General features: G+C 42.3%; 1 protein-coding gene across 3 annotated transcripts in view; it reads left to right on the top strand.

Annotated features, from left to right (window-relative positions):
- Positions 1 to 2,695: 2,695 nt before the first annotated feature.
- The window catches only part of CHST15 (carbohydrate sulfotransferase 15), a 78,673-nt gene continuing 57,428 nt past the window's right edge, over positions 2,696 to 23,940 (top strand). Inside the window, exon 1 of one of the 3 annotated variants that reach the window (XM_024194629.3) lies at positions 2,696 to 2,792. The gene's annotated coding sequence lies outside the window, so the exon portion shown is untranslated. Of the gene's footprint in view, positions 2,793 to 2,828; positions 2,926 to 3,191; positions 3,228 to 23,940 lie in introns of those variants that run through there. The other 2 variants (XM_024194626.3, XM_024194631.3) reach the window with 2 other exon arrangements.

Raw genomic sequence — 23,940 nt, 5'->3', positions numbered from 1 at the left:
GCAGATACCTGACACAGCAAACCCTGAGAGAACCCCCAAAGACAACAGACTCTAGTAAGGTACGAAGGAACCCGGGCCAGGTTTATTGTCAAACGAAGCACAGTAATAGTTTCCTATAGACTCTACAGGACATACTACGAATATGTGCCCCCTGGCAATGGACACAGCTCAGTCAGTGGCAGGACACTCCACTGCCCCCTAGACTGGACAAAGATGCGCACTCCGGGACCTACTTTTATACAGTTACAGGACAGATTACTCATCCCTACCGATTTATTGAAGTACAGCCCCTGGATCATTAGGGTGCTGTCTCCTCCTTTGATCATGTTGTTTCAAACAGATCTATCCATCATGCTGTCCTTTTGACCCTGTCTTTAAGATGCACTTGCCTGTTCCTTGTTATGTCTGTGGAGTGTTCTGATGTCATCTTGGCACAAGTTCCTCTTTTTAGCACTTATGTGTGGATGCACCTGCTTCAAGCAACCCTCTTCTCGCCAACTTCTGTGAGTGGGGCCTGCCTCTGGCTCACAGCCCAGCTTTTGCTTAGCAATGCCTGGAAGTACTTTGGTTCAGGCTTCAGGCCTCAGACTGGGCCTCTGACACAAGAGGTTATGTTTCAGGGCCTCATCTTACTACAGAGTCTACATCCAACACCCTTTGGAAGCAATTGCAAAAGGTGGCTGCTTCCTTGGGGAGTAGAGCCTCTTCTCAGGAGCATATCACACCTGTGCTCCATAAATTGCTCAGGCAGCTTTCTGGCTTCCAGCTAGAATTTAAGATGTTGGTTTTAACCTGCACCCTAAGCAGCCAGAATCTGCCCATTTTCTAGGAAAGGCCCATCTGTTTATAAGGGTAATAGAGCCCTCCCCAGGAGCTGATGTTGCTGCTGGTTTGAAGGTCCTTCCTGGCCTATCCATCCCCTGGACTATGTGATTGGCCTGGTTCTGAGATACTGGCAACGAAAGCTGAGCTGACAATGAAAGCTGTGTTACCTCTCTGGTCCCTAGACCAGGCAGTGAGGCTGGGACCTTTCTAACCCTGGAGAGGAAGAGGACTGGTTGGATGAGCTACAGATATTGCCTTTTGTCTCCCCTGGACTTAAAGTGGGTGACAGCAGCTAGGCTTCTGGTCCTCCCTAGCCTACCTGGGCCTATGCAATGGAACTGGAGCCTTCCCAGCCCCACCTGAATAAGCACAGTGATGGGGATGGAAGCTGAGGGGGCAGCAGGGCTGAGGCCTTCCTCCCCCAGAAAAAGATGGGCAAGGGGCTGGTTCCAGACCATTCTTCTCCTAACCTCACTCAGTCTGCCCCATGGAAGAGCACAGTACAAAGGGCTGGGCGGAGGGGCCCAGGTGGGAAAGCACATTCTGTTGGGTGTGGGTGCATGTTGGGGGAGGGGAGGAGAGGGGAGAGGAGGTCCCCTGGAAGGGCCCGCAGCTGCAATGGTTGGAGCAGCCCCTCAGAGGCTGCTTTCCCGCCTAGCTCTGTAGCAGACGCTTCCTGCAGGCGAGCTGCTACCTCTGGCTGGGCGCAGGGGTGCCTTCTCCTGAGCTCAGGGCTGGGGGTCCCATTGCGCCTGGCGCTGCACATGCAAGACGCCATGCCCTGACCTAGGCGAGTGTTTCACGCGTGGGCTGCAATCCGCTGGCCGGGGCTTCGCAGCTCCTCTCCAAGCGCAAACTTCCGCCCCCTGCCCTAGCCCGGGCCGGGGGAAGGGGCACGGCGGGGAAGCGCCCATTCCTCGTGGAACAGCGGCGGCAGCAGCACGCTTGGCAAGCCCCTGCCTGCCGCCGCCGCCGCCCGCAGCTTCACGTGGCCGCTGCTGCCTGGCTCCTCAGCGCCGGCTGGGCTCGCCGCCGCTGCTGGGGACTGGCGGGCGGCGGCGGTGTCTGGCTGGCTCTGCAGACCAGTCGCTACGCCGAGCGGGGGCAGGTCGGACCCACCCCACTGCCCAGCGTCCCGCTTAGCGGCTGCGGGGCTGGAGGCAGAGCGGAGCCGGGCGGCGGAGCGGAGCCGGCGCCGCCCTCTGGGGAAGTGTGGCGAGAAGCCCGGCGAGAAGCGGTGAGTGCCGCGTGCCGCTCTCTGCCCGCCGGAGCGGAGCGGGGCGGGGCGGGAGGCTGCAGCCCGGGGAGCTCGGAAAGGTGCAGCGGGCGGTAGGAGGGATGCGGCGGCAGCGGCTCATGTCTCTGGCCGGCTCCGCTTGGAGAAGTTGCTGCCTCAGGGATTGCGGGCAGGGCAGGGGGGAGGCAGGGACCCGACGTGCATTTCTCAGCGAACAGCAGAGGAGCGCCCCAAGTTTTGGCTCACGGGAGGCGCCGGGGAACTTCTGCAGAAGGGCTGCCGCTGTCCTCGCACCCAGCGTGCTAGAGCAGGCATCGCACTACCTGCACCACACACACACACACTGAGTGCAGACCCAGCATCCTACCTGCACAACACACACACTGAGTGCAGAGCAGGTATTGTACCTGCACAACACACACACACTGAGTGCAGACTCAGCATCCTACCCGCACAACACACACACTAACTGCAGAGCAGGTATTGTACTTGCACAACACACAGAGTGCAGACCCAGCATCCTACCGGCACAACACACACACTGACTGCAGAGCAGGTATTGTGCCTGCACAACACACACACACACACTGAGGAGCGCAGAGCTGGCATTATACCTACACAACACACACACACTCTGAGGAGTGCAGAACAGGCATTGCAGCCTCACCACACACACAGAGGACTCATGAGGGCTGAGCAGGGATTTTACTTATCGAACATACACAATAAGGTGTGTAAAGCAGGCATTTAACATAACCATCCACCCGTTTCTTGCATATCTGTTTCATTACTGCATTAGCTATTTCGAGATCTGTGTTTCCTGTTTACTGCCCTAAGGACATGAAACCACACACCGCTGTGAGGTAGCAGGTTTTTTGCTTTGTTACAGTAATGACTTGCTGATACTGTGATATTTCAACCTTTACATTAAGATCAGCTTGATAAGCTTAGCTATTACTTTATGTATTGTAATAAGATCTGCTGGGGGAGGGGTTAAAGGTGTGTATGCATAGGGGGGTGGAGAGAGTGTGCTCCTACAGGGGTGTGTATGTGAATGTGTGTTGCGATGTATATATACAGGAGTTAGGGAGGATCTCTATGGGCTATGTCTATAACAGAGAGGGCTATAGCGGTACTTGTAGGGGAGTTGGGTTTCTGTGTGCAGGTATGTAGATTTGTGTGATCAGATTTCGTGCTAGAAAGAGTTTGTGTTTTATTTGCTTTGAGAGAGGTCTGCAAATATCCATCCTTGTTGGTTTTGATGCTCTTTGTGTTGGTCACAGTCTCCATACAGAAGGAAAAAAAGATTTTGTCATGTGCTGGTGGTTCTTGCTGACAATTTTCAGTAGCAACTGCTGGTGATGGCAAGATGCTTTAACTTATTTCCCCCTTCCCTCCTCCCCCCCCCATTGCAAAGTGAAGTACGACAGTAACTGCCCAGAATATCTTTGTATCAAAGAAAGGAGGACCAGCATACTTGATTGAGCAGGTCTTAACAGTGAAGTGTTTAAACTCCCTCTGGGCAAATACTAGGTAATGTGTTAAGGTGTGTTGTCTACTCTTCTTTATGTACATTCTTGGTTAGTCATTTCTTAATATGCATGCTCAGGGATTTAGCCTAGATGCTGAGCTATTCAGCATTTCCACCCTGTAAACAGATCAGGGGTACTTGACTTTTTAAAAATGTGAAAATGTTAGCCAGCTGTAGCGAGGCCTTGGAAAAATGCATAATTACTACAATAATGCAATTTTTGCTGTCATTGTGCTGGGCTGCCTATTGGGTTGATGCCTGTCTGCCTGAGAACTGCCAATTGGCTAACTACAGTAGTTTTACGGTGATTTGTAAGAGAAGACATTTGTAAAACTGTTTTTATCTGGAGCATTTTCCTTCAGTTAACTCAGGCAGCGTGCACGTACCTTGAATAAAATTGTGGATGGCTATTCTCATTCAGTGATGCATATTTTTAGATGATGAAAGATGTTTCTTAAGGGCAAGTGGTTGACAATTCAAAATAGCTTCATAGTATGCATTTATTGAGAATATAATCAAGGTTTAGTGACCGCTTATTATGGTTGACTCTTTTATGCTATGAATCAGTCGGAACTTTGGAGATGTCACATGTGATCTTCCTTTTGTTGTACTCCTTGTTTTATCATAATACTACAGCCTTGCTCTGCAGGGATCCCAGTTTGAGTTGTAGGTTAACAGAACAGTATTTTAGGATGGTACTGTCTACATAGTTATGAAACCTTCAGATATAGATTTCATTCTGTAACCCTTGCTTTGGAGACAGTGCTTTAGTTTGCTTGTAAATGTATCATTAAAATAGAATCAGTTGGAATGATTATCCCTGGAAGATCTTTATCATCTGATGCCGCTCAAACATACACCTTTTGTTTTGTGTCCAGAAAATGATCATCTACTTATAAAACCAGAGTAATCAAAAGAACAAGTTATAGGCTGAAATTCAAAGCCCTGTATTCATTGGAATTACTCACGAAGAGTAAATATTTTGAAGGAGTACCTGAAAAATGCCCTCATTTACTCATTTGTGTCAACAAATGTCTAATTGAATAGTACTAGACTTAATGCTGACTATAGACTACTTTTGATTTTTGCCAAAAAGGGAACATCTCCTTGAACCACTAATCATAAAAATTGGTATTTTTCACCCTATACTATGGTATAACTGTCTTAAAATGTTTTGTTCATGTTAGTGATGCAAATGGTGTCACCTCTGATGCCATGGCTCTCCTTTCGTATTCTCTGCTGCTGGTGCCACTTCACACTCCTGGGCATTGAGTCAAAGTAGTCAATTAGCTCTTCACATGCCAAGAAAAAGAAAATTAATTTAAATGCTGAAAAGAAGGAACAACTTGTATGAAAGGTCAGTGAACTACCAGATTTCTGATGACACTGGAACCTGGGGGAGCCAGAACAACATACTTGTGTTTGTAAATCTAGTCAACATGGAGCCCAGTGCTATATTCTGAAGTCAACCACAAATTGATTTTATGGTTCAAGAATTGTGATAGAAAGTCCAGTTACAAATGCAAAATGTTTTACATGAGGGTTTATAATAGGAATGTGACTAACCAGTTGAAATTTGCATTACAAAATACTTATAATTGTGCTGTTATAACTGAAGATGCTATAATGGACTTAATTATCTTTACAAAGCTAAAACTACAATGGTTGGAAAGTGTACAAAGGAAAAGATAACTGAAATATCAACATTCTGCTTTTATTTCATGTGCTTAGAATACAAGGATTGGACTAGACAATCCACCACCAGTACTAACAAGACTCTTGTTATAGATGCATAGTCTAGTACTGTATATATGCATCATATATTATTGATACTTTTTTCAGTTCATTTAATCAATACAGGCAATTTGCTTAAACAGTTTGGTGCAGCCAAATTTTACTCTTGCTTTTCTTACCTGTTAATTTTTGACATTAGTTTTTCCTAAAATTACTGTCAAGATAGAAATTGGAAGCTGCTCAGATCTTAATTTCTTTGCTTGAGACAGGCTGGTAATTTTAAAATAAAACTATTGTTTCACATTTTCAGTTTTTATTTGTAAGAAAAAAAAATCTGGGATTTTTTTCAGTGTTTACTTTCCAAACATTAAAACTGGGATGAAATCTGGTTAAAAATTAAAAAACCGGGAAAAATTGGGGGAAGGGAGGGGGCAAAGGAAAACAAAAACTTTTTAAATATACACATTTTACTACAGTATAATTGAAACTTTTTTTTAATGTACAAAGGTATATTTTGTCTCTCTCAGAGCTAGTAGTTTTTCCAGAAATCCTGGTTTCCGTATGCTCGCATAATTTTCTTCGAAGTATCCTCACTCATGTTGAGCCTCTTGCTGCTTGAAGGTAGTCCAACTTCGAAAATAAGCACTGTGCATCAACAGATCCAGGGGGTACACTCAAAGCTTGCTGTGCTGCTTTGTTGAAGTTGAGAAGTGTGTCTTGATGATTGTTCCAGAAAACCAGCACATCCAGTTTTGTATTGTCAGGATTAGGCAAGTTCATGTATGTAGTAAATTCCCCTTTCAGATTTGAAATTTCTTTAGTGGCAAATGGTTGAAACACTCTGGCATAAAGACCCATAGTCTGCTGTAAATTTCACCTTGAGGAAGAGGTGCAACAGCTGGATGACATTCAAAAAAATATTTTGGATATTGGGGATTCAGATTATGGGCCATGGTCATTTCCCATTTCTCACTGAGTTTTGTGTTAAAGGTTTTAAACGCTTTTTTGGTTTTCACATGTTCCGGGGGTGGGAAAGATTTCCAGAAACAGATGAGTTTTCTCGCTGTGTGTTTCTCCTTCAGCTTTTGTGCTTAGTTTAGCTGAGATTTTGGTTGTCAGGATCCAGTAAACATCTGTATTGGCAAACATGTGGGCAGTAGTTAGAGAAAACTCCAGTGTTTTCTGCATGTCACACAGTGATTCCAAGTTTTCAGCAATTAACATTACCTTGGTGCTTAGAATCTGGCAGTTATTTTGGATTTGCCAGTCCCTTTAGAGTTTCTGCTTTAGAACCAACAAACTCCGGATGATCTAGGAGACATATTAGCATAGTCCACGCATTATTTACATGACAGGCAGTGAAGTACAAGCTCATCCACAGATGTGGCTCAACAGGGGTAGGTAACACTGGTCTACAATTTTTGAGAAGTCGTCTGCTTCAGAGATAAAATGTGCTATTTATTATGTATTTTGATGTGCTGAATTCAAATATGACAATTAAAACAACTGGCTACTGTTTCTAAGATATTTAAGTTTTTACATTTTATGTCTATGTATATTGTGTAGATAGTAGAGTTTTAATCATAAATTGTAACCCTAGGTCTTTTCATGTGTTTATGGTTGCTTTACATGATAATATTTCACCTGTCCTGTTTATGTAACACTTTAAAAATCAGCAAAAGGGTTATATAAATAAAATTTATTATGAAACAAAAGGCAAAAAACTATTATGTACATAGTTTAGTCCTATTCAGTGTCTACTCGGCGCTTCTTGGCTTGTCTCTTGTATTCATTAAATGGAGCATCTCTTGTCACTGTCCAGCAATAGTCTGCAAGCATTGATGGGCTCCATTTGCCCTGATAGTGTTTCTCCATTGTTGCAATGTCCTGGTGAAATCGCTCGCCATGCTCGTCGCTCACTGCTCCGCAGTTCGGTGGAAAAAAATCTAGATGAGAGTGCAAAAAATGTATCTTTAGTGACATGATGCAACCAAGGCTTTTGTATGCCTTGAGGAGGTTTTCCACCAACAACCTGTAGTTGTCTGCCTTGTTGTTTCCGAGAAAATTTATTGCCACTAACTGGAAGGCTTTCCATGCCGTCTTTTCCTTGCCACGCAGTGCATGGTCAAATGCATCATCTCGAAGAAGTTCACGAATCTGAGGACCAACAAAGACACCTTCCTTTATCTTAGCTTCACTTAACCTTGGAAATTTTCCACGGAGGTACTTGAAAGCTGCTTGTGTTTTGTCAATGGCCTTGACAAAGTTCTTCATCAGACCCAGCTTGATGTGTAAGGGTGGTAACAAAATCTTCCTTGATTCAACAAGTGGTGGATGCTGAACACTTTTCCTCCCAGGCTCCAATGACTGTCGGAGGGGCCAATCTTTCTTGATGTAGTGGGAATCTCTTGCACGACTATCCCATTCGCAGAGAAAACAGCAGTACTTTGTGTATCCAGTCTGCAGACCAAGCAAGAGAGCAACAACCTTCAAATCGCCACAAAGCTGCCACTGATGTTGGTCATAATTTATGCACCTCAAAAGTTGTTTCATGTTGTCATAGGTTTCCTTCATATGGACTGCATGACCAACTGGAATTGATGGCAAAACATTGCCATTATGCAGTAAAACAGTTTTAAGACTCGTCTTCGATGAATCAATGAACAATCTCCACTCATCTGGATTATGAACGATGCTGAGGGCTGCCATCACACCATCAATGTTGTTGCAGGCTACAAGATCACCTTCCATGAAGAAGAATGGGACAAGATCCTTTTGATGGTCACGGAACATGGAAACCCTAACATCACCTGCCAGGAGATTCCACTGCTGTAGTCTGGAGCCCAACAGCTCTGCCTTACTCTTGGGTAGTTCCAAATCCCCGACAAGGTCATTCAGTTCACCTTGTGTTATGAGGTGTGGTTCAGAGGAGGAGGATGGGAGAAAATGTAGGTCCTGTGACATTGATGGTTCAGGACCAGAAGTTTCATCCTCTTCCTCTTCCTCGTCTGACTCAAGTGAGAATGATTCTGGTGCATCAGGAACCGGCAGTCCTTCTCCGTGGGGTACTGGGCATATAGCTGATGGAATGTTTGGATAATGCACAGTCCACTTTTTCTTCTTTGACACACCTTTCCCAACTGGAGGCACCATGCAGAAGTAACAATTGCTGGTATGATCTGTTGGCTCTCTCCAAATCATTGGCACTGCAAAAGGCATAGATTTCCTTTTCCTGTTCAACCACTGGTGAAGATTTGTTGCACAAATGTTGCAGCATATGTGTGGGGCCCACCTCTTGTCCTGATCTCCAATTTTGCAGCCAAAATAAAGGTGAGAGGCTTTCTTAACCATAGTGGTTATACTGCGCTTTTGTGATGCAAAAGTCACTTCACCACAAACATAGCAGAAGTTATCTGCACTGTTCACACAAGTATGAGGCATCTCTGCTCACTTTGGCTAAACAGAAATGTGTCCCTTTGCAAAATCAAACACTGACAAATAAGAGAGCACGACACTGTATGATTTCTAGAGCTGATCTAGGGCAATTTGTTCAGCAGAGTGATGTAAGCTTCGTTATGATTGCATCATCCATGACTTCTAGGAATAACATGATGCAATTCATATCATTTATGACGCAATACCAGCTTCAGATTGCATCATTCATTGTTTTGCCTAAAAAGCAAGTACTGTCCAAACCCAGTCATAGATTTATTCATAGATCCAGTCAAAGATGTATTTTAGTCATTTCTGGTTTAAATTGAGATCCTTTCCCTTTATAACTCACTTATCCTCCGCCATTCCCAAGTCAAGGGTCGTATATACTGACCCAATAGCATATCTTGAAAACTAGAGCCAATCAACAATTTTAAGCATCATTTTTGTTCTCAGTGACCCAGAATTAGTAAAGTTTGACTACATTTATTTCAGAAGCATTTTGGCTGTAGAGCAGTGTAATTGGCAGTTGGCTCTACACTCATCTTGCACTGTGTTAAACAAAGCCTTCGACTTGTTCGCATGCTTGAAAATGGCCCCAAATCCAATGATAAAGATTTCATGTCTTTCATTTCTTCTGTAGCAGTAGCTGCTGACAGTGCAGAGTTAGTTAGATGAGCAGGACAAGTAATACACAGCAGCACTGGTTTCTGATTGAGTTTAATCTCCTGGGAAAACTTAGCCTCGTAGGAAGCAGAATATGTGTTAGTTATGGCCACATTTTCCCAAGTTAGTTGGTACATCTCCAACATGTCAGTTATTGCTGTGTCGAGAAAATGTCTGTCAGCAGAGGGGATGACTGTCATATCAGCACAAAACAATGTGGGTTTATTCGCTTTGAAATAAAAAAAATGAAAACAAAAGGCTAAGAATTGGACGGTCCAAAGCATCAGGAAACTCATCAAAAATCAGACTAGACACCACATTTCCATCAGTTCATTACATCAGTTTAGATACTAAAGCATTGTCTTTTTCTTTCAGATACTTATGAGTGAGGTTGTCTGCATTAGGAAGGGTTTTTGCTGCTGGACATTATTGATGCACAAAGTCACCAATAGGTCCCTCTACTATTAACAGTGGTTGTCCGGTGAAACAAAGAGCATGCACAAATTCATTGATACAGTTGTGCTATGTCCTCTCTTTCATTAAAGCTCTGGTTAAAGCTCCTTATATTGACTGTTTATCCCGAAGCCCACTTTCTTCCTTAAGCTTCTTGTGTTGCTTGCTTTCAACATGCTCCTTTATTCTGTCAATGCGAGCACTGACCTCAATGCTGGAGTATTTACAGCACAATGCATCGCTCCTGTCTTTACTTTTCCTGAAAATTTCTAACCACTGATTTTCTTGATAGATTTGCGTTTTCACCCCATGTTTACCGTTTTACCTTATCTATCTGTAACCCCAAGAAGCTTACCTGGGTTCCGGGGGCTCTGTGTGCTGGTAGTTCGGGAGAGGCACACAGTCCCAGGTAGGAATGGGGAGCCAAGGGCAGACTCAGTCTGCTAGGCAACCGAGAGGAAGAGAGGAAAGACACTGTGTAGAACAGTGGGGCCTCTGTTGGTTTGGGGAAGGATTGCAGGTGTGCCAGCTCAGACGAAGGGGCAGAGTCGCATCACTGACAAGGGAAAGCCCAGGAAGAAGAGCTAGCCTGATCAATAGGGAGTGAGAAGCCCTTCCCTGGGAGCCCTGGAGGCGGGAGAAGCCATTTTGGGAGAAATCTGGACCCAGCCAAAGAAAGGGCAGGACTAGCTGGGTGGGGATCCAGAAGAACCCATGCCCATCCATCCAAACCCGAAAGGAGATTGGCACCCAAAGGAGGTAACCGGGTGGATGGGGGCATTACATATCTTTATCTGTGGAGGATTGATTGTTTAAATTCAGTGCCAAACTAAACGGACGCAAAGAGATAGGCAGGCAGCGTCTCCTTGTGAGCCAATCATAGCGCAATATTAATGTTGTTTGGTTTTCCGACCTCCACTGTGTATGTGTTCTGTGTTTTACACTGTGGAACTGCTTCAGTGTCAGAGCTGCAGGACACAACAATCGCATATAGGGTGACCAATCAGCAAATGTGAAAAATCGGGACGGGGGTGGGGGGTAATAGGAGCCTATATAAGAAAAAGACCCAAAAGTCGGGACTGTCCCTATAAAATCGGGACATCTGGTCACCCTAATCGCATAAAGCTTTAGTGTATAACAAAAATAAGTACCGCAAAAATACTGAGTGGATTGATAAAAGGAAACTGAAAATGCGGAACACTAAGTAAAAGTGATGTCTGAAGCGTAATCAAAGCTGGAGATACATTTTTTGTTGAGAAACAAAATCCGCAAGGTAGACAGAAAATGTCACTTTATATTATTCAGAGTTCAAAACCAGTTGCGAAACCAATCAGTTTGACATACGTAGACAGTTTCAAAATCAATTGACAAATCATTTAATCTCTACCCCACAATAACCACAGTGTCCTTTAAATGACCGTAAATACTGTAAAATACTGGGGATTTTTTTTAATACTGATGCCACTAGGCGGCATATGGCAGAAACTGGGGGCGGGGGGAGGGGGAGGAAGGGGGAGAAATGCACCTCTGTTTCTGAAAATGACATTTGCAGTATATATGCAGAGTTTTTTTTCCAATGATGATCGACGTTCCTAACAACACTCATACATTTCTCTAAGGATTTATTTATTTATTTATTTATATCTAAGGCCTGTTTGTTAAGTGGATGGAGTGTTAGTCATTCCACATTGAAAAAATAATAATACACAAAAATTAAAAAATAACTGGAGATCTTACCAAAATTTCTCTGCTAAACAACAGGTATAAACATAGCCTATTATGTCTTAAACAAAGCATGCATTATTTAGTGCTTCCTCACATTTGTGTATTAATCAAATAAAAAAAAACAAAGTTGTAGATCTTGTACTTAGCAATGTATTTAGGTTTCCATTGCAATTACATTGTTAGCTTTAATAATGTCAGATGTGCTTTCTTTAGATTTAAACTAACACTAATGGTCTGTACTTGCCTTAATGATATATTGATTTAGGAAGTTAGAACATCCAAATGTTTTACTCCTTTTGTCCAAAAAGAACAGGAGTACTTGTGGCACCTTAGAGACTAACAAATTTATTAGAGCATAAGCTTTCGTGGGAAGAAGTGGGCTGTAGCCCACGAAAGCTTATGCTCTAATAAATTTGCTAGTCTCTAAGGTGCCACAAGTACTCCTGTTCTTTTTGCGGATACAGACTAATACGGCTGCTACTCTGAAACCTGTCCTTTTGTACAGATACTTCAACTCAGCAGAAAAGAACCAGACCTAAAATATGTGCCATTACATTCTCACACAAGAATTTCATTAACATTAAGGTTACTAGACTTTATAGCCTACAGATCAGAAACTGCAAGGAAATATGCAGTTAAGTGATTCAACACTCCAGGGCAGATTCTTTGGTGTAATTTGTCATAAATACAACAATGTACACCAGCTGAGGGTTTGTCTCCCATTTATATGGCACTCATCGGTTCCCCTTCTCAGCCTTCAGTGCCTCCCTCCACCACCCACATAGTCCATCTATTTTCCTCTCATCCCGAACAGCTGACGAATGACTTTGAGTCCCATCATGTTCCTTGATGGGGACTCTGGTTATTTAGCTAATGAAACCTAATGAAATATGGGGGGAAATGGGGAAATTTTCAAGAGGGAGCATTTAAAAATATATCCTGTCCAAATTTAGTTTATTTTACAAAAAATATACTAAATTTTATACTTTTCTAAATAAAAACTAAAATTCCATTGTCGTCTGAAGGGTCATTGTGGCAAAACTGGAAATTAAATTCAACAATTAAAGTGTGAAACTGAGAGATTTTAATAGTGCTTTAAAGTGCAAATCTCCATGCAACCTGAAGTGTAGAGATTCCGCTGATGTGTCCATAAGATTGAACACTTATCAGTATTGCACAGTTATGTACAGATTGTTAATTCAGTCTAGTGTATGTATGGCAGAATGTAATGTTTCTATTTAATTAAGGGTATGTTTTACAGTCACACTAGTTATTTGTCCTTATGACCATTTCACTTGTGTGTTTTGACCAAATAACTGAAAATATGATCATGATTCTGGACTGGTTGCTTGATCTGATTTTTACATAATGAGCAGGAGAGGCAGGCTATCTGGGAACTTGAGTGCAATGAGAGCACTGCAAGTCTTTGATTACACAGCCATTGTAGGCAATGAATAGCACTTTAGGGGCAAAGGGTTAATGTAGCTTTTGCATGGAATATTCATTTATATTATGCCTAGTTTCTAGCCACTGTTGAACACTGCTTATAAATGCTAGCTTTAAGGAACCCACCATCCTTCATGATAGTTTAGATAATGATCATAAAATGAAGAACTTCTAACACAGGGGTCGGCAACCTTTCAGAAGTGGTGTGCCGAGTCTTCATTTATTCACTTTAATTTAAGGTTTCGCATGCCGGTAATACATTTTAAGGTTTTTTAGAAGGTCTCTCTCTATAAGTCTATATATAATATAATTAAACTACTGTTGTATGTAAAGTAAACAAGGGTTTCAAAATGTTTAAGAAGCTTCATTTAAAATTAAATTAAAATGCTGATCTTAAGCCGCCGGCCTGCTCAGCCCGCTGAGGGCCTGGGGTTCCATTCACCTAGGCCGGCAGTGGGCTGAGTGGGGCCTGCGTCTGGAACCCTGCTGGCAGCCAGAACCCCAGGTTGCTGATCCATGAGAGGACCTTCCCTCTTATTCCATGACTGCTTACTTTGCTTATGAGCCTTTTGTGTGGGACCTTGTCAAATGCTTTCTGAAAGTCCAGCTACACTATAGCAACTGGATTACCCTTGTCCTCATGCTTGTTGACACCCTCAAAGGATTCTAATAAACTGATGAGGCATTAAAAAACCATGTTGACAGTTCCCCAACATATTGTGTTCATCTATGTGTCTGATCATTCTGTTCTTTACCAGAATTTCAACCAGTTTGCCTGGTATTGAAGTTAGGTTTACTAGCCTGTAATTGCCAGGATTGCCTCTTGAGCCGTTTTTAAAATTTAATGTTATATTAGCTATCCTCCAGTCATCTGGTACAGAGGCTGCTTTAAGTGATAGGTTACGTACCTCAGTTAGCAGTTTTGCAATTTCATATTTGAGTTCCTTCAGAAGCATTGGGTGAATATCATCTGGTCCTGGTGACATATTACTGTTTAATATATCAATTTGTTCCAAACCTACCTCAATTGACACCTCAGTCTGGGATGGTTCCTCAGATTTGTCATCTAAAAAGAATAGCTCAGATTTGGGAATCTCCCTCACATCCTCTGCAGTGAAGACTGATGCAAAGAATTAATTTAGCTTCTTTCCAATGGCCTTGTCTTCCTTGAGTGCTTCTTTAGCCCTTTGGTTGTCCAGTGACCCCAATGATTGTTTGGCAGGCTTCCTGCTTCTGATGTACTTAAAAAAAAAATTGCTGTTAGTTTTTGTGGTGGTCAGTGATAATGAAGATGGTCAGCAACTGGGAGTTGATCAAGAATTCATTGACTCTAATTGCTCAGGGGCCAGAATGTGCAAAATTAAACAGATGCAAGCTGAAATATAAAAGCCTCAGTTACTGCATTATGGACCCAATTCTGTAGCTTTAGTTAAGCAGAACTCCTGTTCACTTCAAAATAACACCATTATGATGTTTCCAATTGGTGTTTTGGCTGACTAAGAATTGCAGAATGGGGCCCAATGATTTGAAACCACACAGCATTTGCAGTTACTGGATAATAGATGTTCTCCTATATTTGACACTGTGTAGTATATACAGTGTCTTTTATAAGCTAATTTACAAGCCTTTGGATTTATAATGAATACTTAATTTTATAAATATTTGTATTTTGTTGTACAGTGTCTGCATTTTAAGTATACTGTTTCTCTGTGACATAGACAGTCTCCAACATATGTTTTTAAGAGAAACTCATTAAAACTGACATTTTTATTCTGTACATAGTTTTCAGTATGAAGAAATATACATTTAACAAAGATTTCCATCTTCATCCTTTAGAAAATAATCATTTAAAATATAACTTAAGCAGCAATCTTAGCATAAGGTAAACAAAGCTAATAAGATTGCAGAAGGCCTCATTAATATTGTTACTTATTACATGTATTTGATTAGCATCCTATTATGCTAGGTACTGTACAAATACATAGACGTGGTCCCTTACCAGAGGAGCATGCAGTATAATTAAAATCCTTTTGGTTAAATTTGGACAACTGTGATGACCCAATCTATCCCAAACTGGAAAGAGCTGTGAGACCAAAGAAATAATACATAGCGATATAGAGATAAGAAACATGAGCAGAAAATGCCAAAATAAGAGTTGTCTTTGAAAAATGCAAGTTTCTATAAGACATCTGGGGGGAAAATAGCCAGAACCTTAAATAACAGGAGAATTATTTGAAACGCATACACCTAGGAGAAGGAAGCGATGGGGGAAACGGTAATACTGAAGGAGGTAGGAGAGATATTGGACAGCAAATTAAACATTAGGTGTAATGTGATATGGCTTCAGGAAAAAAAAAACTATTGCCATTTTATGCTGCATATCCCTTTCATGGAGCAAGCAGGAACAGTCTGTCTCAACATGATTGGACCAGGAATATTGTGTTTAATTTTTGCACTAAACTGGAACAGATTGTTTGGGTTATAGAAAATTTGAATGAGTGTATGAGGAAAGTTTGATTTTTATATTTAATATTAAACTCATCTGTGTTTTAAGCAGGGCATGACAATGGTTTACAAATACCTGTATTTGAAGGTGTTAACACCAAGGAGGAGACGAGTCTCTATTTTGTGTGGTACAGTATAGGTATTTCTAGAAATGGGATTACATTAAAAAAGGAACAATTTAGACTGAATATTAGGAAAATATGCCAGACGGTGAGATGTGCTTGGCTTTGGAGTAGCTGCCCAAAGGAACTGGTGGAAGCTTCATTCCTTGGGAGTTCTTAAACTAGACTGGACAAAATACTAGAAAATGTCCTATGAGGAATACTCTTTTGTATGAATATAAAATGGATGATCTAATGATATTAGCAATCTCTGACTTCTTTGATTCTAATATCTAATCAATTGCTACTTTTGTAAGCTTTATCATTCAACTGTTTTATACTTTAGATCGCATTACCCCAAGAAGTGTCAAATGTCTAAGGAGTTTGGTAGATATTCCTCACAGATTTTCCAGGAGAGCCCCTCAGCTCAAATCCCCTCATGCCAATAGTGATTTATGTTTGTAGGACTATAGGTGACTGCGCATCCCACAAATAATCAAGTCTGGCTTGGTGGCTGAGGTATATGAGAGTTTTTTGGGGTCTTCTTTGGAACTACTAATCGTGCAGTTTCTTGGATGGATACCAATTTGTTAAACCAGAGGAGTAACAGGCCCTATTATTCTTCAAGAAGTGTCCCTGTGGGTGCTCCACTTTAGGTGAATCTGCGTCCCTGCACCTGCGATCAGAGAATTTCAGTAGGAGTGCCTGTTTGGGTCGCACCTGTGCTGTCCCCATCTCGCACTGACTCTGGTGGTTATATAGCACGGTGTGACCACTCCCCCGCCCCAGTTCCTTGTCTACCGCCCTTGGCTTGAGACGGAGCAATCAGCAGTGCTTCCGAGTTTGCCTTTATCTTAAAATGTAGTTTTAGAGTTAGTAATTTTAGAACCCAGTTAGTTAGCTTAGCTACTCTTCTCTTCCTCATTTATTTTTCTTTATTTAGAAGAATTTTTTTTATTAGATTAAGTATCATTTCTTATTATACTCTTTAGCAGAGTATAGATATCCTCCCTCATGGGAGAAACTTTATTCTAAGTGGCATGCCTGGATCCCTGGGTTTTAAACATTGATTAACTTGACAGGAGTCAATCCCGGTCTCTGACAGACAGTCGCAGTTTGTCCGCTATCTCGGTGAGATACACATCCCGCAAAAGTGCTCTCATTGCCATTATCTTAAGACTTGCACCAGAAGAGCGAGGGAGCTTAAGATAAAACTTCTCTTGATGGAGAAGTCTCTGCACCCGGCTTCCAATCCAGGATCGCGGACCCCTCCTGGACACTGGTCTCCAGTGATGGCATCTGACAGACATTCCCCATCACCCTCACAGAGGAAAGATCACTCTTCCAAAAAGGTGGCAAAAAAATGGGCTACGACCTCTTCTTTCCGGGAATCAGCTAAAAAGAGACGACCCCCAACCTTCAGAGGCTCTTGGTACCGACCTCACTGAAGCCAACTACCTCTGAGGTGGCGGGACCCTCCAGTACCATGGGTACCATGACAGCCAAAGACCCTAAGCGGGCAGGCTCAGAGAGAAGCAGCAAAGGGCAACTTATCCTCCATTCCTTGGCCCCTCCGGAGCTGCTCAAATATGTGGCACTGAGCAGCTGAGCAGTGCTACAGTCTGTGGCGCCACCTTCTGCCTTGATATTGCATAGCGCTCAATCAATGGCACCGACAATTGCTGTAATTCCATCAGCACCACCAACAATGCCCTCCTAGATACCTATGCTCTTGGTGCTGAAACACAAAGACCTCCTGGTCTCTTCAGCCCACCCTATCACTAAATGATTCCTCAAGGATATTCATAACCTATATCCTGAAATTTGAGTCTCTACTCCATCATCTCGTTTTCCCCAAAACCTCTTGTGAACAAACGAGAAGCAATGTTCTACACCCTGGACATCAGAAGGGCACTAGCATTTTACATTGAAAGGACTAAACCCTTCAGAAAGCCGCTAAAGTATTTTTTTCTATTATGGAAAGATTTAAAGGAGCTGCCCTAACCAAGCAAAGGCTCTCAAAATGGATGTCTGGATGCACTGACCTTTATCATCACCAACAGCATCTACAGCCCCACCAGGTACCTACACACACTCCACCAGATCGTTTTCTACGCCGATAGCCTTCCTCAACAATGTACCCATCATGGACATCTGTAAAGGAGCAACCTGGGCGTCAGCCCATACATTTACAGAGTACTATGCAATAGAGCAGCACTCGACATCAGATGCTGTGCTGGGACTTACTGTCTTATCATCCTTCACAAATTCAACTCCCAAGTCCCTCCCATCCAATGAAGAGCACTGTTCTACAGTCACCTAAAGTGGAGCACCCCCAGGGAGACCCCTTGAAGAAGAGAAGGTTACTCACCCTGTGCAGTAACTGAGGTTCTTTGGGATGGTTGTCTCTGTGGGTGCTCCACTACCCACCTTCCTCCCCTTTACTTCAGAAGTTTTTCTGCTAGGGACTCTGTGGTAGGAAAGGAACTGAGGGGGGTTTGTTCGCACAGCGCTACGTAACCGACAGAGGTGGCACGAGACGAGGACAGCACATGTGTGACCAAAACAGGCACTGCTACTGAAATTCTCCGATTGCAAGTGCGGGGATGCAGGTTCAACTAAAGTGGAGCACCCACAGGGACAACTGTCTTGAAGAACCTCAGTTACTGCACAGGGTAAGTAACCTTCTCTTTGTGCATTGGGATCAGCAGCTGGACCCTTGCATCGTTGATGTCAATTGGACTCTGCACAGGAGCATGGATCTATGCCAGCAGACCCTGCTTTGGCATTGGGGCTCTAGAAAGCCAATACATCCTTGAGAGATTGTCTGAGATTACATGGTGATGTTTGTGTCGTGGCTTTCTATTTATTGCATATGTAATGATCGGTCACAATGACTCAACTTCACTGGGAAAGAACAGTAATACAAGGATCACTTCACAATTACTGTGTGATTTTTTTTATTATTATTATTATTTTTTTTTTTTTTCAACTCTCTTCCATATCAAAGCAGTTAGTCAAGGTTGAGTATTTCTGGTCCAGGTTGTGAGTGTCTCATTGGAGCCTTTCCTGAAGTTAAAAAAAAATGAGAAATTTTATAAATAATAATGCTATAAAACAGTTCAGTATCTCAGATTGAGGACTGACCTGCCTAGGGGATATAGAAGAATAAATCAAGATGAAACCACAATCACTTTTGACATTTAGTGTTAGAATTACTTTGCAAGGCTATTTATACCAGCTTTAAAATAGTTTTAACAAGAAACTAGATGTGAGAAGGTGAACCTAGGCTAAATGAGTCCCATTATCAGAAAGGGAAAACCTTCACTTGCACACTACCAGACTATTTTAAATACTTATGTTCTTTGCAGAATAGACTTTGTACTTTACTAAGTATAGCAACAAAAACAGAGAATATTTAGTCTGAGAAATGGATATATATTGGCATCTTTTAAGTCAAGTTTGGATCTCTGTTGCACCTCTGTAAATCAGGTTTAGCTCAGCTGAAGTCACTAGAGTTACTCTGAATTTGCACTGGTGAAAATGAGACAGTATCTGTCCTTTCTTTGGGTGGTATATAATTACTTTGCTCAGTATTGTTAGGCACCAAATGTCTGCGAGAGAGTAGTTTCCTGTTTTTTGGAGAAGAGCAGAAGACGTTGCTCTGCCAAGTAGAAAGCTAACCTAGCCTCTCCAAAAGTCACTTACACAGTAAGTGCTCTTCTGCATGAGGGTATGGCTAGTTGAGAACACACATCAAGGAGTTTGTCAGCAGGGCAGTTCTGAGGTTTTTATTTTGTACTTACAAGGCCAATTTCATCATATTCCTCCACACATCAATAAGTCCATCTCTTTGGGCCTGACCTCACCCTACAGCTGGGGCAGCATCCCTGGCTGATTCCCCCCACTTTACAAAGGTTATCCTCTTACGCACGCAGTCAGAGCTATATAACAGGAGAGCGATCAATTGTTCTTGTCCACCGAAGGAAGAAATTTTTGAAAATTTACCCCTGAATAGCACTATTCAGGGGTGTAAATTTTCAAAATTTTCTTTGCTCTCATTGACTTTCATCGGAGTTGCCTGGCTAAACCTGTGTAATGCTTTGAAAGTGTACCTGAAGCATATTTTCCCCCTGATGTGCATATGTCACTCCCATATCTATTGTATGCTTTAGATGGCACCATTCTCATAGATCATGGTACTTAATAATAAAATAAATATAAATATACAAGTCTCTATTAAGAAGCAACAAATTAAAAATAACCAGAGAAAAAGGTAGTCTGAAGTTTAGGTTTGAAACTACTTGTTTATTAGCAGTATATTATTCATCCACTTGATGTTTCTGTGTGGTATATAGAACTCCATGCAGTGTGTGCCCCTGGTAAACAAAGGACTCAAAGTTGAAACTCAATCTGTGTGGCAATTTGTTAGTCTATAATTTGTAGTAGTTTTTGTTAAGATAGACAGTGATTACATATATTGATAGATTCTAGGGACAGAAGGGACCATTGTGATTATCTAATCTGACCTACTGTATAACACAGGCCATAGAACTTCCCCAAAATAATTCCTCAAACATATCTTTTAGAAAATACATCCAATCTTGATTTAAAAATTGTCAGTGATGGAGACTCCATGACTGTTGGTAAATTGTTCCAATGGTTAATTATGCTCACTGTTAAAAATGTATGTCTTATTTCCAGCCGTTGGCTCATGTTATACCTTTCTCTGCTAGACTGAAGAGCCTGTTATTAAATATTTGTTCCCCATGTAGACACTGATAGACTGTAATCAAGTCTCCCATAACCTTCTCTTTTGTTAAGCTAAATAGATTGAGCTCCTTGAATCTATCCCAATAAGGCATGTTTTCTAATTCTTTAATCATTCTTGTGGCTCTATTCTGAACCCTCTCCAATTTATCAATATCCTTCTTGAATTGTGGGCGCCAGAAATAGACACAGTATTCCAGTATTGGTTCACCAGTACCAAATACAGAGGTAAAATAACCTCTCTATTCCTACTGAAGATACCCTTGTTTATGCACATCAGGATTGTATTAGCTCTTTTGGCAACCGCTTCACAGTGGGGACTCATGTTCTGCACATTATCAACCCTGACTCCCAAATATTTCTCAGAGTCATTGCTTTCCAGGATAGAGGCCACCATCCTGCAAGTATGACTTACCTTCTTTGTTCCCAGATGCATATATTTATGTTTAGACATATTAAAACAGACATTGTTTGCTTGCACCCAGTTTACCAAGCAATCCAGATCAGGACACTGCTAATCTATTTTACTTTTTGAACATCTCTTTAATTTATCATGGGTCTTTCTAAGGAATCTATTTCACAGTGGAAGATAGAGTAGGGAAAATGGGGTTAATCTTGATAAATAAAATGACCAAATGGCCAAGATGGAGGCACTAGCAATATAGTAAATCAGAGTTTTGCATTCATACTAGAGTGTACACCACTTAATTCTCACAGATAAAAGCGATTGGGGGAGGGCTCCTTTGAGGGAGGGATAGCTCAGTGGTTTGAGCATTGGCCTGCTAAACCCAGGGTTATGAGCTCAATCCTTGAGGGGGCCACTTAGGAATCTAGGGCAAAAATCTGTCTGGGGATTGGTCCTGCTTTGTCCAATACAGATTTTCTTTGCTGTCTGTCTAGATCATAATTCGCATCACAGAGGGAATGATAGTAGTTTGCTATGGTGTTTGTGCAAACATATTTAAAAAATATATATTTATATCTATTATTTACAGAAAATAGGAGAGGAAAAGAACTATCTCCTTGCCTCTGCAGGTAAAGGGAGCACGTTTGTGGAGACATCAACATCCCTGCAGCAATGGCTGCTATCCCTAAGAGCTTCAACAAGCTTGGTAAAAGAGACACTGTCAACTTCATTTGGCCTCAAACTGAGCTACTTTACAAGTTGTTTGTTATCTTAAGCTCCTCATCTACCCAAATGCTTCTGTTTTTTGTTTGTTTGTTTGTTTTAAAGAAAATGTTCCTTACAGCCCTGAGAAATTTGTTTATGTAAAGTTGCAGGAAAAGTTTGTTTTGTTTTAAAGTTTCTCAAGGGCTACAAGGATCAGTTTTATGAAGAAGCATGCCAGAGGCACTTGGGACTATAATTGGCTCAACAGCCACTAGCTTTGAAGGTATTCCATGTTGACTCCCTGTTGAAACTAACAGTTAAGTACGGCTGCTATGAAAGTCATTGTGTTATGCAATAAAATACATAGGCAAAGGGACAAGAGCATTCCTGGGAAGGAAAGCAAAAAGTATAAAAAGAAGTTGAGCTTTTATCATGATGCGGGAAGAGAGATTTCTGTGACTGTAAGGCTGCTCTTCATATCACATAAAAACATTGGCACATACATCATCGTGGTATTGCTTATGAAACAAATCAACATGGAATCCATTTTTCAAACCTGTCTTCTCTTGTGAGGCACTTACCAAAATAACATATTTCTAACATCTCTAGAACTGCAATGTGACTAATTATCTGGACTCTTATTAGTACTGGTAAATATATCTTACTTATATCATGTTCATTTTTATAGCATTGTCTGCATGAAAAAACACAGATATTTTATTTATAGCTGTTTTTGTCATCTTTATCTGGCTGCCATATACATTTTTAAAAAGAGAAGAATAAGCTTGCAATTAAGACGTTGAACTGAAATACAGGAGACCTGGCTTCAGTTCCTTGCTCTGCCGCAGGCTTTCTGTGACCTTTGACAAGACAAGACCTCTGTATCTTAGTTCCCCATCTGTAAAATAGGATTAATAATACTTCCTTTCCCTCACCCTTTGTGTCATCAATTTAGAATATAAGCTCTTCGGGGCGGGGAGAGTCTCTTACTATGTATATGTGCAACCCGTAGGGGTTCTTCAGATAAATTATTTGGTGGCCTCAGAGTGCAACCACCCACTCACGCTGGTGGCTGCTCTCACACTTTTTCTTAAAGCTAATTAAGTGTTTTAGGAAAAACAAATAAAGATGCACATATACACGTCCAAATCATTGTAATTTATTTATTGCTAGCTAATAAGTCTGTTTTGAAAAGTGATATCAACAAACATACAAGTATCGGGGGAGGGATAGCTCAGTGGTTTGAGCAGTGGCCTGCTAAACCCAGGGTTGTGAGTTCAATCCTTGAGGGGGCCACTTAGGGATCTGGGGCAAAATCAGTACTTGGTCCTGCTAGTGAAGGCAGGGGGCTGGACTCCATGACCTTTCAGGGTCCCTTCCGGTTCTATGAGATAGGTATATCTCCATATATTTATATCACTTTTCACTTATCCATCCTCTGGAGTGGAGTGGCTGGGTGCCCGGAGGCCCCCCAACCTGCGTTCTTGGGTGAGGAGGCTATGGAACATGGAGGAGGGTAGGCGGTTATACAGTGGATGCAGCGGGGGTCTGTGCTCTTGTTGGCTTTCCTGCAGCTGCAACAGATACTTCATCATGTCCGTTTGCTCCCCCAACAGACACTTCATCATGTCCGTTTGCTCCTCCATTAGCCTCAGCATCTCGTCCTGCCTCCGCTCTTTGCACTCACTTAATTCTTTCCTGGCCTCTGCCACTGAATGCCTCCATGCATTAAGCTGTGCCCTATCAGTGCGGGAGAACTGCATGAGCTTGGAAATCATGTCAGCGCGAGTGTGGTTTTTTTCGCCTTCTAATCTGCGATAACCTCAGGGACGGAGATGATACGATTCTGGGGGGACTGCATGGTCACCTGTGCTGCTGAGTTCGCCACGCTGACCAAACAGGAAATGAAATTCAAAAGTTCCCAGGGCTTTTCCTGTGTACCTGGCTAGTGCATCGGAGTTCAAAGTGCTGTCCAGAGCGGTCACAATGGAGCACTCTGGGATAGCTCCCGGAGGCCAGTACCATTGATTTGTGTCCGCACTACCCCAAATTTGACCCAGCAAATTCGATATTAGCGCTACTCCCCTTCCCGGGGACAGAAGTCGATTTTAAGAGCCCTTTAGGTCGATGGAACGGGGTTGGTTGTGTGGACGCATTCATTTTTAAATCGACCTAACGCAGCTAAATTCGACCTAACCCTGTAGTGTAGACCAGGCCTAAGAGACTTCTGATAAGGTTTTATTTTGGTAGAGTTACCATTCGTCCGGATTTACCCGGACATGTCCTCCTTTTTGTGCTAAAAATAGCGTCCGGGGGGAATTTGTAAATCACTCAAAATGTCCGGGATTTCCCCCCTCCCCCGGCAGAGCAGAGCGAGCGGCTGGGAGGGCTGCAGGAAAGTCAC

This window comes from Terrapene carolina, unplaced genomic scaffold (assembly GCF_002925995.2).
Source record: "Terrapene carolina triunguis isolate 2854851 unplaced genomic scaffold, T_m_triunguis-2.0 Scaffold95, whole genome shotgun sequence".
Classification (NCBI taxonomy): Eukaryota; Metazoa; Chordata; order Testudines; family Emydidae; genus Terrapene; species Terrapene triunguis.
The sequence above is the reverse complement of the archived record's forward strand: the minus strand, read 5'-3'. Positions and strand labels throughout refer to the sequence as shown.